Source organism: Pteronotus mesoamericanus, unplaced genomic scaffold (assembly GCF_021234165.1).
Source record: "Pteronotus mesoamericanus isolate MK-2021 breed Mesoamerican mustached bat unplaced genomic scaffold, CSHL_Meso_final contig_27, whole genome shotgun sequence".
Taxonomy (NCBI): domain Eukaryota; kingdom Metazoa; phylum Chordata; class Mammalia; order Chiroptera; family Mormoopidae; genus Pteronotus; species Pteronotus mesoamericanus.
Window position 1 is genome coordinate 6,064,838 of NW_026555115.1, and position 15,937 is coordinate 6,080,774.

The following is a 15,937-nucleotide window of genomic DNA, read 5'->3' on the forward strand; positions in this document are numbered from 1 at the left end:
CTTTTTTTTAGCTGAGTAGTATTCCATTGTGTAAATGTAGCACAGCTTTTTATTCACTGATCTACTGAGGACCACTTAGGCTATTTCCATAGCTTGAAGATTATAAAACACTACAATGCACATAAGAGTGCATACATTCTTTCAAATTAGTGTTTCAGGTTTCTCTGGATAAATTCTCAGAAGTGGAGTCACTGGGTCATAAGACAGTCCAATTTTTAAGTTGTTGAGGTAACTCCACTCTGCTTTCCCTAGTGGCTATACCACTTTGCATTCCCACCAATAGTACACAAAGGTTCCCTTTTTCTACATCATAGCCAGACGTTGTCTGTTGATTGATTGGTGATAGGCAGTCTGACAGGTGTGAGGTGATATCTCATTGTGGTTTAAATTTGTATTTCTCTGATAATTAGTGACACTGAGCATTTTTTTAATATGCCTATTGGCTATCTGTATGTCCTCTTGGAGAAATGTCTATTCAGGTCCTTTGTCCATTTTTTGATTGGACTGTTTGTTTTTTTGGTGTTGAGTTTTGCGAGTTCTTTATAGATTTTGCATATTAACCCATTATCAGATGTACCATTACTATGCAATGAACTTCCAAATCATTGTGTGTCTTCTTCTCCAGGTTTTTGACCACTGACAAGTTCACTGAGGTATTGCTGATCAACCTTATCAAAAGCTGCTTTCAAATCATCCCTCAACTCCTTGTTAACTTCTGGTGTGAGGATCTCTATTTTTCTTAAACATTGATAAGCATCAAAATCAGTTTCTCCAAATAGTCATATTGGATCTCCTCTTTCAATCTTCTGATAACCTCTTGCCTAGAAAGAGCGATGGCTAATTTTTCCTCTGCCAGTGCAAGTTCTAATACTGGATTTGATGACATTAATGGCTCTGGTCTTCTTCTTTGGCTGTATCTTGTAGCTATATCTTTCATTATTTTCCTCCTCTTCTCTTTTTGCAAGTTCACTATGCATGAAATATTTTTTTTTCCACTAACAGGTTTCTGTCCTCTACCAGCTGCCACTTCTGGAGGATCTCTGACTTCAGAATGTCCAAGTCTTTGCTCAGGTTTAAGCTTGAATTACCCTCTATAGCTCTTTGTGCCAAGCTTCACCCAATCAGGCACAGTGAACCCACATAAAATGTGAGCCCCAATACTGGAGGACAACACTAGCAGAGGCATTTTCAGCAGAAGCTGAGGCAAGCTATTTTTAAAAATATTTAAACATCTCTAAAATCAAGATGCATGTTACAATCTATGGCATTTGACATCATCAGCCATGTAGCATTCAAGAAATTATTTGCCTTTGACTGAAAAAGGATGAACTTTGTTATCACTATCATCCATTCAATTGAGTTATGTGCACTGTTGGCACTAAATTTATTGAGCTTAATTGTCATTTAAATGTATCTTAAAAGATTACACTGTGATTTGACGTTGATACAAAAAATTATAGTAAAGGCAGAAGTCATGGAAACAAAGTAATGGAACAAAAAAAGCAACTACGCATCATTGGCAAATAGCCACAATTCTACATCTTGCAAAATGAATACCAAGTGCTTTGTGAGGTTTCGGAAAGAAAGGGACCCACAAGTGCATGAATCTGTGAAAAATTATGTCCCCGAGATATGTGCAAAAAGTCCATCTAATGTAGGCCAAGCAATGCAGCCCTAGGCAAGAGAAGTTGCTGTCTCAAAAGGAAACTCAAAGCAATACAGGCTGACGTATTTAATAACTGATTCAAGCCGGATCTTATTCAATCAAGAAAAAATCAGCATAAAATTTGAAGAATATATGTTAGCAGCTCAGAAAAAAAGTTACCAATGTAATAGTGGAACACTCTTTGAGAAATGCTGCCTCATTAGTGCACTCAATGGCAAAGAGAGTGATATTGTATGGACAAACACAAACGTTGACTCAAGTCAGATTCTGAATATGAAGAAATTTTGGAAACATCTTTTTTCACTTTTATTTTTTTCTGTATGTGTAATAGTAATAGGTGATGAAAATATGGGCAAATATGTCCAAAAGATCTCTTTCACTTAGCTTATAAATAAACAACACTAAGTATCAAAAAACATGGTGTTATAGTTAGATATAAATAAAGGTGCAACCTATAGTTAGTTGAGGTAATAAAAGTGATCCTTTTTATTAGATTGTCATTTACTTTTTTACTGAAACTGAACTGGCCTTGTGAATAGCTTTGAGGGAGAGAGTGTAATAAAAGTGTTGAGCCAGGCCTAGCCTTTAAGAGACATGGCAGCTTTAACTTTTACTCTTTTGGAACTTAGACACCATTCTAAAAAGAAGGTAGTCTAGTCTACAGGCAAAGAGAGACCATAAAAGGGAGAAAGGAGGCAACCTGGTGATTGCCAGCATCATATGTCAGACATGTGAGAGAGGCCTTATTGGGTATTCCAGCCTAAGCTGAATGCAGTTGCATGAGTAATCTCAGCTAACACCACACGGTGTAGAACCAACCAGCTGAGCCCAGCCAACCTGCAGAATTGTGAATGGTAATAATTATTGTTTTAAGTTTTTAATAATTTATTATTGTACTGCTTTTTGAGGTTTCAGAAAGAAAGGGACCCACAAGTGCATGAATCTGTGAAAAGTTTTTCAAGGGTACTTTTTAATGTAACAATAGATAACTAAAAGTGATTGGTACCACTTTCAAGGGTACTTTTTTCAAGTTTTTCAAGGGTACTTTTTAATGTAACAATAGATAACTAAAAGTGATTGGTACTATCACAAAAATGTCAAACATGTAGTATTGGCTTTGGGGCAGAATGCTAAGAGGAGGCTGCACTGGCCACAAGGAGATTATAAAAAACAGCAAAAAGGCTCTTCTCAAAGAAAAATGATGAACATTCACTGTGGGCATTGCTATTGAAGGTTGGGAAAAATGGGAATAGTATTATGTATTAGTAGAACTTTGAAAAAGACTGCCACCTGGAAAAAGAAACATTACCAGGTAAATTTGCAGATCTACCTAAGAATATTTCCAGGCAGACTGTTAAAAATACCAAGCAGCTTATTTTAGAAACATATAATAAAGTGTTGTAAGAAAAAAATTGAGTTCAAAAGTAAGTTGTTTAGTTTTTAAGCATAGTTTAGAAGAAACATGGAGGACTCAGGCCACTTTCTTCACCTGGCAAAATATTTTCAAAGTAAGAAATGGCTTTATGGAAAATAACAAATCTAGATTAGTTCCAGTAAAAGTGTCCTTAGCCTCAAAATTAAATCAACAATGTATTTAAGTAGACACAAATTAAAACAAAATACTCTTTGTTTAGACCTCAGAAAGATTTAAAGTGGTACTTAGTAGACCTTTCAACTAAACAAAAGAGCTTCCAAAAATCTTAAGGCAGTGTCTCTCAGAATGAATTATGGATGTGACTTATTATAATAAAGCCAATACAATTTACAGAAAACACAGAGTTTTTAAGAGGATTGTATTAATCCTCTTAATGTTACCAACTTGAACTAAAGGGGACAAAACAGCTAATAGTAAAAAGAAAATTCTGGACTTCCAATTTTCTATAAGCAGTTTAAAAGAGCTATTCTGCTCCAAATAACTGCATTTCTTGTAAGGGTACAGTCAAGAGCTCAAAGAATTAGAGAACCAAGACCCGGGACAGAATCGATTGTAACCAAGGAATATTTCCTCCCAGTGACATATGCCCAGCTGGATTTCAAAATTACTAAGGACTAGTTAGTGTTACATGCTCTTCCTTTTAATAATTGTAAAATATATGTAAGATAAAATCGACCATTTAGTCATTTTTAAGTGCATCAATTCAGTGACACCAAATATATTCACATTGTTCATCTACAGAACTTTCTCACCATCTCACACTAAAGCTCTGTACCCATCATACAACAATGCCCCATTTCTCCCTCTCCCAAGCCTCTGATAATTTTTAAAGAATTAATTAATTAATTAATTATTTTTAGTGTTCAAATACATTTATCTCCATTTACCTGCCATCATTTTCCCCTGCCCCTCCCACCCCCCACCTCCCTGCCTCATTGCCTCATCACCCTGGCTCCGTCCATGTGTCCTTCATACATGTTCCCTGATTTGACCCTTTCCTTTCCTTTTCCCTCTACCCGACTCCCTCCTTCCCTCTTGTTTCTGTTGGTTTCTTTTTTCTTTCAATGTTACCAGTTCTATTTTCCTTGCTTGTTTGTTTTGTTGATTACATTTCACTTCTAGGTGAGATCATGTGGTATTTGTCTCTCACCCTCTGGCTTTCTTTTTTATTTATTTGGGTCCTCTCCTTTTTTTTCTTGATTAGTCTGCTTAAAGGCTTGTCAATTTTCTTTATCTTTTCAAAGAACCAGCTCTTGGATCAGTTGATCCTTTGAATCGTTCTTTGAGTCACTATGTCATTCAATTCTGCTTTGATCTTGATTATTTTCTTTCTTCTACTCTCTCTGGGCTTTGTTTCTTGTTGTTTCTCCAGTTTCTGAATCTGGAGGATTAGGTCGTTTATTTGAAAAGTTTCCATCTCTTTCAGGTAGGCCTGTATTGCTATGAACTTCCCTCTCAAGACGGCCTTCACTGTGTTGCATTGGTTTTGACTGTTATGTGTTTATTTTCATTTGTTTCCAAAAACTTTTTGATATCTTCTTTGATCTCATTATTCAATAGCATGCTATTCAGTCTGCATGAGTTTGAACGTTTTTGAGTTTTTTCCTTGAGGTTGGTTTCTAGTTTCAAGCATTTGTGGTCTGAAAAAATGTTTGTTATGATTTTGATTTTCCTGAATTCATTGAGGCTCGTTTTGTGTCCTATCATGTGATCTGTCTTTGAAAATATTTATGTGCATTTGAAAAGACTGTGTATTTTGCTTCTTTGGGATGAAAGTTTCTACAAAAATATCATTTAAGTCCATTTGCTCTAATGCATTGTTCAGTTCCACGGTGTCGTTGATATTTTGTTTGGATGACCTATCCAATGTTGCTGGTGGTGTGTTAAAATCCCCTTCCATCAGTGTGTTGCTGTCTATTTCTTTCTTGAAGTCCTCCATGATTTTCCTTATATATTTGGGTGCTCCTATATAGGGTGAATATAGGTTTACAATGTTTATGTCTTCTTGATAGATTCTTCCTTTGATTATTATGAAGTGTCCTTCTGGGTCTCTTTTTATGGCCTTTGTTTTAAAATCTATTTTGTCTGATATAGGTTTTACTACTCCTGCTTTTTTTTTTTTTTTTTGGCCATTTGGTTGGAATACTTTTTACCATCCTTTTATTTTAGGTCTGTGTATGTCTTTTATTCTGAAGTGGGTCTCTTGTACCAAGCATATGTGTGGGTCATGTTTTCTTATCCATTCAGCTATCTTATGTCTTTAGATTGGGCCATTTAATCCATTGGCATTTAAAGTTATTAATGATAGGTAATTATTCATTTTTTTCATTTTGTACATGTGTTTCTCTCTTTCTCACTCTTTTTCTTCGTCTTCTTAAAGCAGTCCCTTTAGCATATCTTGCAATCCTGGTTTGGTGGAGGTGTATTCTTTTAGTCTTGTTTTGTCTGGGAAACTCCTTATTTTGCCTTCCATTTTAATTGAGAGCCTTGCTGGGTAGAGCAGTCTTGGTTGCAGGCCTTTGTTTTTCATTCCTTGGAATATTTCTTGCTATTCCCTTCTGGCTTGGAGTGTTTCTGTTGAGAAGTTAGCTGCCAGCCCAGTTAGGGCTCCCTTGTATGTTACTACCTGTTTCTCCCTTGCTGCCTTTAGGATTCTCTGTTTGTCTTTGGTATTTGCCATTTTAATGATGATGTGTCTTGGAGTGGGCCTCCTTGGGTTCCTCTTGAATGGGACCCTCTGTGTGTTCTGGACTTGTGTGACTTTTTCTCTCCTCCAATGAGGGAAGTTTTCCATTATTACTTTGCAAAAAAGTTCTCTATCCCTTCCTTCTCTTCTTCTCCTTCTGGTACTACTATTATATGGATGTTATTATGTTTCAGGTTGTCCTGTATTTCCATAAATTCATCTTCATTCTTTTTGAGTCTCTTTTCATCCTTATCCTCCAGCTCACTGATTCAATCCTCTGCTTCATCCAATCTGCTTTTGATTCCTTCTACTGTGTTCTTCAATTCAGAAATTGTATTCTTCATTTTCTCTTGTCTCTTATTGATTATTTCCTATGTTCTTTTTCATGTTCATATAGTTTGCAGTAAGTTCCTCATAGTTTCCCTGTAGTTTTTTGTTATTCTCTCTGGGCTCACTAAGCTGTTTGAGTTTCCTTAGGACCATTTTTTGAACCCAATATCTGATAATTTACTTGCCTTTATTTCATTTATTTCTCTTTCTGGGTATTCTTCTTTTCCATTTGATTTTTTCAGGCAGGGGGAGTGTTCGTCTTCCCATTATTTGTGAGACTTTTTTTTCTACTTCTTAAATTGATTTGCCTTGATTGCCTGACTTTTTTGTGTGACCTTCTATGGTAGGAGACTTTTTTATTCCTTCTTTCTAGATCTTCCTATGATGATGTCAGCTTTTGACCCTGTTTGACCTTAGGCAGTCCTTATGAGGATTCCAGGAATCTACTGTTTATGTGTCTCTCCTCCCACTGTTATTCTCATCACTCTGCCCTCAGCAGTTATGCTTAGGCACCACAGCGTGGGGCAGAGTTTCTCCCCTGGGTGAGTCTATTGGGTCCTTTCACACTGCTGCCACTCTGGGGATTGGTCTGCCTGAGCAAGATGGCTGCTGCCATGTCGGGGAAGAGTCAGCTCTGGTATTCCCCTGGCTACTCCCTCAGTTCTCTCCCCAATGCCTCCATCTCCCAACTCTCCTCAAGCATCTCTAAACCACTCTCTGTCCTCTTTTGTCAAGGATGCACTATCTGTGATTGCCACTCTGATCTCAGCACTCAGGCCTGCACAATGTTGATCAGGGACAGAGCCTCCTGGTGGAAGGACTATCATGTCCTTTCATGCTGCTGCTGCTCAGGGGAGTGGTCTGCCTGAGTAAGATGGCTGTTGTGGAATTGGGGGTGAGTCAGTACCTGGACCTCGCTGGCCACTTTCTCTGTTCTTTTTCCACAGCCTCCCTCCCCAGTCTCCTCAGGTTGCTCCAGCCCACTCTGTCCCTGCCTTTACCAGAGTCCACAGTATGTAGCTGTTACTACAAATTTTTGCATTTTAATGGCTCTTTGTGTCTCCAGCCTCCTGTGTCTAGTAGAGAGCACCCTTATGATTTTTGTAGCTGGCTGTTGTCTGTGTCCTTTTTTTGGGCTCTGGTTCTGTAGGCTGGAGATCCCCGCCTATGATTTAGAACCCACTCTTCTCAGGGGGATCCAACTGGCTGTTCCAATATCCTTCTGGCACTGCTGCCCATGGGTGCCTGGTCTGCCTTCTTGAGCCTCTAACTGCACTCCTTACCAGTTAGATTGTACTAAAGCCAATTCCTCTGTCTGTCCGAGGTTTTTAGGCTCCTCTCTCACTATTGTTCCATTGTTTTCCAGATGATTTTTCCACTATTTAGTTGCAGTTCCAGTATGGTCCTGGGAGGAGGTCAGTGTGACTTCCACTCCTTCAACATCTTGAAGTCTCTTTGATAACCACTTTGTGTCTATGAATTTGACTGTTTTAATACCTCATATAAATGGAATCATACAATATTTGTCCTTTTATATCTGGCTTATTTTACTTAGCACAATGTTTTCAAGGTTTATTCATATTGTATCATGTAACAGAATATCATTCCTTTTTAAGGCTGAATAGTATTCCATTGTATGTATATATTACATTTCATTAATACATTCATCCATAATAGACATTGGCTTTTTTCCACCTTTGGTGAATGTGAAGAATGCTATTATGTAGAAGAAGAGGAGAGAGGAGAGGAGGGGAGGGGGGAGGATTATGTCTTTCAGAATACTTTTTGTTTTTGCAATATTTACAGTAACATTTGCACTTTCATCTTTGATTTTAGTAATTTTAAACTTCTCTCCTCTTTCTTTCTTTCTCTAGACATTCTAATGGGTGTGAAGTGATATTGTCATTTTAATTTGCATTTACCTGATGGCTAGTGATTCTACGGATATTTTCATGTACTTATTGCATATTTTCTTTGGAGAACTATTTAAGTACTTTGCCCATTTTTAGTTGGGTTGTTTGTTTCTGAGCTGTGGAAGTTTTTAAAATATATTCTGTGTGTTAATTTCTTATTTGATATATGATTTGTAAATATTTTCCCCAGTTCTCTGAGTTCCTTTTCATTCTGTTCATAGCGTATTTTGTGCCCCCAAATGTTTAATTTTTATGAGTCAAATTTACTGTTTTTTCTTTTATTGCCTGTGCTTTTAGAGACATATCCAAGAAATCATTGCCAAATCTAAAGATATGAAGATTTTTGCCCTATGTTTTCTTCTTAGGGGTTTACAGTTTAGCTCTCACATTTATGTGTTTGATACATCTTGAGTTAATATATTGTGTAAGGTAAAGGTCAAACTGCATGTGGATATCTAGATTTTCCAGCACCATTTGTTTCAAAGATTGTCTTTCCTTGTGGAAAGATCTTGGCACTCTTGTGAAAAATAATTCGTCTCCGTTTGACTTATATCATTTAGGATAATGTTCTCCAAGTTCATTTATGTTGTTGCAAATGCCAGAGTTTACTTTTTTATGACAATATTTCATTGTGTATATATAGTATGTTTTCTTCATCAATTCATATGACAGGCATATGATCTCACTTATGTATGGAATTTAAAATTGCCAGTTTTATAGAAACAGAGAGTAGAATGGTAGTTGCTAAGGGCTGGGGTACATGGGTAAATGGGAAGGTATTTGTCAAAGGGTATGAAATTTTAGTTACACTATGAATAAGTTCTGGGGAGTATAATATATAGCATGGTGAAGACAGTTATACAGTATTGTTTACTTGAAATTTGCTATGATAGTAGATCTTAAGTGCCCTCACTGCCACAAATTAAAAATAAAAATAAAAGGTTAATTAGGTGATAATGTATTAAATAGCTTGATTGTGGTAATCATTTCACAATATATGCATATATCAAATTATCACATTGTACATTTTAAATATACACAATTTTTATTTGTCATGTACACCTCAATAAAACTGGAAAAATTAAAAAAAATTAAAATTACTTGACAATATATGTGAGGATTTTTTTCTTGGTTCTCCATTCTATTCTATTAGTCTATATGTCTATCTATATGCCAGCACCACACTGTTTTGATTATTGTAGCTTTGTATTAAGTTTTGAAATCAGGGAGTATGAGTTCTCCCACTTCTTTTCTTTTTCAAAATTGTTTGGATATTCAGGGTTTGGTTATTCATGCAGTTTTGGGAAGAGATTAAAAAAGATTGGTGTTAATTATTCTTTAACTGTTCGGTAGAATTCACCAGTGAAGTTTGATTACTGATTTGATTCTTTGATTTTTAATTTCATTTAATATTACCAATTCAATCCCTTTGGTAGTACTATGTCTAACCAGTTTTCTGTTTCCTCATGATTCAGTCTTGGTAGGTTGTCTGTTTTTAGGAATTAATCTATTTCATCTAGTAATTTAGTAGTAATTGTTCATGGTTACTATGATTATGTCTTTTAAAATCCTTTTTATTTTTGCAACATTTATATTAGTATTTGCACTTTCATTTTTGACTTTAGTAATTGGAAATTTCTCTCTTTTTCTTTTCTTAGTCAATTTAGCCAAATGTTATTTTGGTAACATTTTTCAAAGAACTGGTGGTTGGTTTTGTTTATTTTTTTCTATTTTTTTAGTTCTCTATTTCATGTATCTATGCTTTGATTTTATTCTTTTTGTTAGCTTTGGCTCCAGTTTGTTTTTTCTAGTTCCTTAATGTATAAACTTAAATTGTTGATTTGAGATCTTTCTTCATTTTTAACGTGAGTGTTTACAACTATAGATTTTTTGTAGCACAGCTTTTACTGCATCTGATAAATTTTGTTATGTTTTAGTTTTACTTTCATTTGTCTCAAGGTATTTTCTAATTATCCTTGTAATTTTTTTGATCCATCAGTTGCTTAATAGTGTGTTTTTACATATTTTTAAAATTTTAGTTTTTATTCTGTTATTGACTTCTCATTTTATTCCATTGTGGTTCGAAAAGATACTTTGAATAGTTTTAACCTTTTAAAATTTAGTAATACTTGTTTTGTGGACTAACGTATGGTTTATCCTGGAGAATGTTGCATGTAAAACTGAGGAAAAATATGTATTGTGCTGTTGTTTGGTGTAGTACCTTGTATATGTCCATTACATTTAATTGACTTACAGTGTTCTCAAGTCCTCTCTTTACTGATCTTATGTCTGGTTGTTCTATCGAATTGAAAATGGGGTATTGAAGTCTACAATTTTAATTGTATATGTGTATTTTTCTCTTCAATTTTGCCAATGTTTGTTTATATATTTTGAAGCTCAGATATTTGGCACATATATGTTTATAATTATTATATTTTATTTGGGTATTAACTCTTTTATCAATATATAATATCTTTGTCCACTTTAATTGCATACAAAAACCTAGTTCTATACAGATTCTCCCTTTCATAAATAATATAAGTATTATATTAATACAACTTTATACATTATATATCCACTAACACAGATTTATGATTTTTGCATTTATTTTTAAATCCTTCAGAATGTATAAGTGGAGTTATACTAGTTTTTATATTTGCTCACGTATGTATCTTGACTGGAAATCTTTATATCTTAATATGATTGAGTTACTGCTTAGTATCTTTTTACTTCACCTGGAAGGACTCCCTTTAGTGTTTTTTTATTGAACAGGTCTAATGTTAATAAACTTTCTAAATTTTTGTTTAAATGGTAATGTCTGAATTGTTTCCTCATATTTGAAGAACATTTGCATTAGATATAGAATTTTTGCTTGACAGTTTTTTCCTCTCAACATTTCAAATATATTATCTGATTACATTCTGACTTGGAAGATTTCTTCTGGTAAATCAGCTGAAAATATTACTGAAGCTCCCTCGTATTTGACAAGCTGCTCCTCTCTTACCAGTTTCAAATTCTCTCTCTTTGTCTTTGTCTTTTGACAGTTTGGCTATAACCAGTATGGGTCTTTTTGGGATTCCTACTGGAATTAGGTCAGCTTCTTGGATTTATAGATTCATATTTTTAATCAAATCTAGTTCTTCAAATAACCTCTCTGCTTACTTTTCTTTCTCCTCTTCCTTTATCTTTCCTTTGCTCTTCCTCCTCCTCTTTCTTCTACTTCTCCCATAATGCATATATTGTTCTGCTTGATAGTGCCCCACATGTCCCTTTGGGTCCATTCACATTTCTCCATTCTTTTTGGCTTATGTTCTTCAAATTTGATAATTTTAATTTTTCTGTTTTACATTTACCTTTTTTTCTGTCTGCTCCAATCTGTTGTCAAACCCCTCCAGTGATTATTATAATTTAGTTATTGCTTTTTTTCAGTTCTAGCATCTGATTCCTGGTAATAACTTCTATTTCATTGTTAATATTCTTATTTTGTACATATATTGTTATACTGATTTTATTTTGTTCTTTGTGGGTGTTTAAAAAGATCTTTGAGTATATTTAAAACAGTTGTTTTAATTTATTTGTCTAGTATGATGCCTGTGCTTCTTCAGGAATGTTTTTTACCAATTTTAAAATTCCTTCTTTCAATGACTTTTGATTTCTTATTTTGTTACATGCATTGATTTTTTTTTGTTGAAAATTTGACATTTGTAAAACCAACACACAAACAACCACTTCTCCCAGATTTTGCAGACTAGATTTGTTCCTGGCCAGTCACTCACTAAGTAGGGACATGCTATGAGCCTAAGAATCAGCCTAGGGTAAAATCTTAAGATTTTCTCAGGTCTTCTCTGAACTTGTTTCTTCCCTGGGTTTACATATGACTCTTTCAATTTCTTTTATGCACACATGCTTTTGAATGTCTTAATTTTCCAAAGGGTTTCACTCAGATCTTCTGAGCCTTACACATGGTCTACTGAATGTCTCCACCCATAACCTCTTTCCCACATCTATGTGTGTCTGTAATCTCCCTGCAGCTTTCACAAGCAGTGGCCACCGCACTTTCGCACCCAAGATTCAAGTTAGGCAAAACAGAGACAAGTTCTTCAGGCAGTCCCCAGACAAGTTAGAACATTGCAAGTTATGATCTAGTCTGCTCCTTCCAGATTAAGGTAGTAAACTGGGAATTGTGTGACTATTTCTTTCTGACCAAGATCATATCATGCTGAGAAGGGGTGGACTACATTGAATAAAAATAACACAAAATTTTGTATGTAAATTTTTCTTTATTGAGTATTTGCTTGGTTAAGAGTATAAAGAGTAGACTTTATACTTTTTTCCACAGTTATGGTAAAGTTAATTCAGCCACCAGTTTCTGAACTTTTTTAACTGTTTCTATGGTGGGAAAATGGTTTAAAAATTTAACTCACCATTTTTCTGAAATCACTCAATTTTCTTCATTTGGAACAAGAGCATCTAGTAGCTATCCAGTACATGTTTTACCATTGTATGTTTGGCATTTGAGGACAAACGACATCTTTTTAGTTTACAGATCTTCAAATCAAGAGTGTTGCACCAAGGAGGTTCATGTACATCCAGGCTTGATGCAAGTAATGAGATTAGAACTTTGAGCTGTGGCTATAATGGAATGAGGCTTTTTAAAGAGTAGTATTTCCCATGTCGGGGAAATATAAAAGGTTGTGGCCAGAGGATATACTATGGTAGGTAGTTTCAAAGATAGACAAAAAGAAGTTTTCTCTTAATCATACATACATACTCATTCTTCCATATAGAGGCACAGTATATTTCCTCTTCCTTTGAACAGTCTTGGTTGAGTAAATTATTTGAACTAGTGTAATGCATTTAAAATGATGTTTTGGGCAACCAAGCCAAGACATTATAAGATCCTATATCTTTCACTTTTAACCTCTAATTCTGCTATCGAGTTAAGAATCTTAGGTTAAGAGAGAAACAGCTGAAGGAGACAGCTACAGACAACAGATTCCTGGAAGTACCGAACAGACTGCCTTAAGAGAGGCAGGGTCAACATCTCACATCATCAGAGGCAGATCCAGAAAGAAAAAACAGCAGTCTACTACCATAGAAGTTCACACCAAAAATCCAGGAGATCGAGACAGATCAATTTAAGAAGCAGAAGCAAAAAAGAAGTCTCACAAATAATGGAAAGAAAAATAAAACACTCCCTCTCCCCCAAATTGAAGGGAAAGGAAGAATCCCCAGAGAAAAAGCTAAATGAAATAGTGGCAAGTAAACTATTATATATTGAGTTCAAAACAATGGTTCTAAAGAAGCTCAATGAACTTAGTGAGCTTAGAGAGAATTACAAAAAACTACAGGGAAACTATGAGGAATGTACTACAAACTATATCAGCATGAAGAAAGACATAGAAACTATCAATAAGAGACAAGATGAAATGAAGAATACAATTTCTGAATTGAAGAACACAGTAGAAGGCATCCAAAGCAGGCTAGATGAAACCGAGGAACAAATCAGCAAGCTGGAGGATAATGTAGAAAAAAGCTCCCAGAAAGAGCAAGAAAATGAAAAAAGACTAAAAAATAATAAAGAGGCATTTAGGGAAATTCAAGACAACTTGAAACGTAATAATATCCATATAATAGGGGTACCAGAAGGAGAAGAAGAGGAGCAAGGGTTATAGAACGTGTTTGAAAAAGTAATGATGTAAAACTTCACTCATTGGAGGAGAGAAAAAGTCACATAAGTACAGGAAGCACAGAGGGTCCCATTCAAGAGAAACCCAATGAGGTCCACTCCAAGACACATCATCATTAAAATGGCAAATACCAAAGACAAACAGAGAATCCTAAAGGCAGCAAGGGAGAAACAGGTAGTAACATACAAGTGAGCCCCAATATGGCTAACAGCTGACTTCTCAACAGAAACACTCCAAGCCAGAAGGAAGTGGCAAGAAATATTCCAAGGAATGAAAAACAAAGGCCTCCAACCAAGACTGCTCTACTCAGCAAGGCTCTCAATTAAAATGGAAGGCAAAATAGTTTCCCAGACAAAACAAGACTAAAAGAATACACCTCCACCAAACCAGGATTACAAGATATGCTAAAGGGACTGCTTTAAGAAGATGAAGAAAAAGTCTATGAATATCCAGCTCCCTTCACAGTCACCATGATTTGATATACCAATATTTTTAATACTTATTAATCTGATTGTGAAAATGAAGTGTTATTTTGTTTATTATGTGTTGAAACTAAACCTCTTTTTGTTTATTTCTTGCCTATTTCTATCATTTTTGAAAAGCTTTAAATGACTTTTTGGTATTCTTTATCCGTTTTTTGATTAAATTTTTGTAAAATTTTTTCCCTAATTCCCCCCAAAAAATATTAACCTTTTTTTAGATGTGTTGCAAATACTTTCCTATTCTATTACTTGTCCTTTAACTTTTTATATATATATATATTACTATATAGTCTTAAATGTTTAATATAGTCACATTGTCAATATTTTACTTTATAGATTCTGAGTTTGAATATTTTACTTCAGTGTAAGAAAAATATTATTTTGTATTTTCTCTAAAAACTCCTTAGATTCTACATATTGATTTTTAACTCACCTGAATATTTTTTGTATAATGTGTGAAATAGGGCTATTTTTTTTAAATTTCAAGTAATAGTGGTCCATGCACCTTATTTGTTGGATATGCCTTATTTTTCCAATTGATTTGAAATATCTATTTAATAATATATTATATTGTTAGACAGATATATACATTTGTTGCTAGAATGCTCATTTTATTTCATTGATATGCTTGCTTATTTCTGTGCTGGTGTCATGTTGTTTTAATTGCTGAGACTTTATAATGGATATACATTTTTTAATATTTTTATAATGGATTTTGACATTTAAAAATAAATAAACTCAATCTGCGTTTTAAAAGGAAGAACTCCTACTTTTTGTGACAACATGGATAGAACTGGAGAATATTATGTTAAGTCAAATAAGACAGTAGGTGAAAGACAAATACTATATGATCTTACCTATAAGTGGAAGCCATTCAACAAAATAAACTAACAAACAAAATAAACCACAAGCATGGGAACATGGAGCAGACTGAAAGTGACCAGAGGGGATGGGGAACGAGGACAATGGTGGAAAGGAGAAGGAACTGAACAAAGAATATATATGAAGGACCCATGGACATGGACAACAGTGGGAATTAACTGTGGAGGGCGGGTGGTATGGGTGGAGGAGGGCAAAGGGAAAAAATTAAGACAACTGTAATAGAATAAGCATGTTTTAAAAATTAAAATGAAAAAGAGGTACTATTACTGATCTATTAGAATGACATGAAACACCAGTGAATGATGTAAAGGAATTCTCATTTATTCTGGTGGATTTGCAAAATAGTACAGCCACTGTGGGAGACAGACAGTTTTTTGCAAAACTAACCACAAGCTTATTATATGATCCTGAAATCATGCTCCTAGGTGTTTACTCAAATGAAGTAAAAACTTAAGTCCATACAAAATCATGTACATGAATGTTTATAGAAGCTTTAATTCTTTATTGCCAAAACTTGGAAACAACCAAGATGTTCCTCAGTATGTGAATGGATAAATGCTCTATGGCAATCAATACAATGAAATATTATTATGTGATAAAGAAAATGAGCTATTGAGCTGCAAAAAAAAAAAAAAAAGAAAACGTAAATGCATTTTGTAAGTGAAAGAAGACAATCTGAAAATGCTGTATGCTATATGATTCCAACTATATGACATTGTGGAAAAGGCAGAACTACAGAGACAGTAGTAAGATCTGTAGTTGCAAGGGTTTCAATGGGAGGGAGAGGGAAGCTGGGTGGAGAAATGAATAGGTGGAGCAGAGCATGTTTTTAGAGCAGAGTGAGTCTGTATGA

General features: G+C 34.7%; 1 pseudogene; it reads right to left on the reverse strand.

The window, feature by feature from the left end:
- Positions 1–602: 602 nt before the first annotated feature.
- LOC129071627 (pre-mRNA-splicing factor 18-like) overlaps positions 603–15,937 on the reverse strand; it is a 42,487-nt pseudogene continuing 27,152 nt past the window's right edge.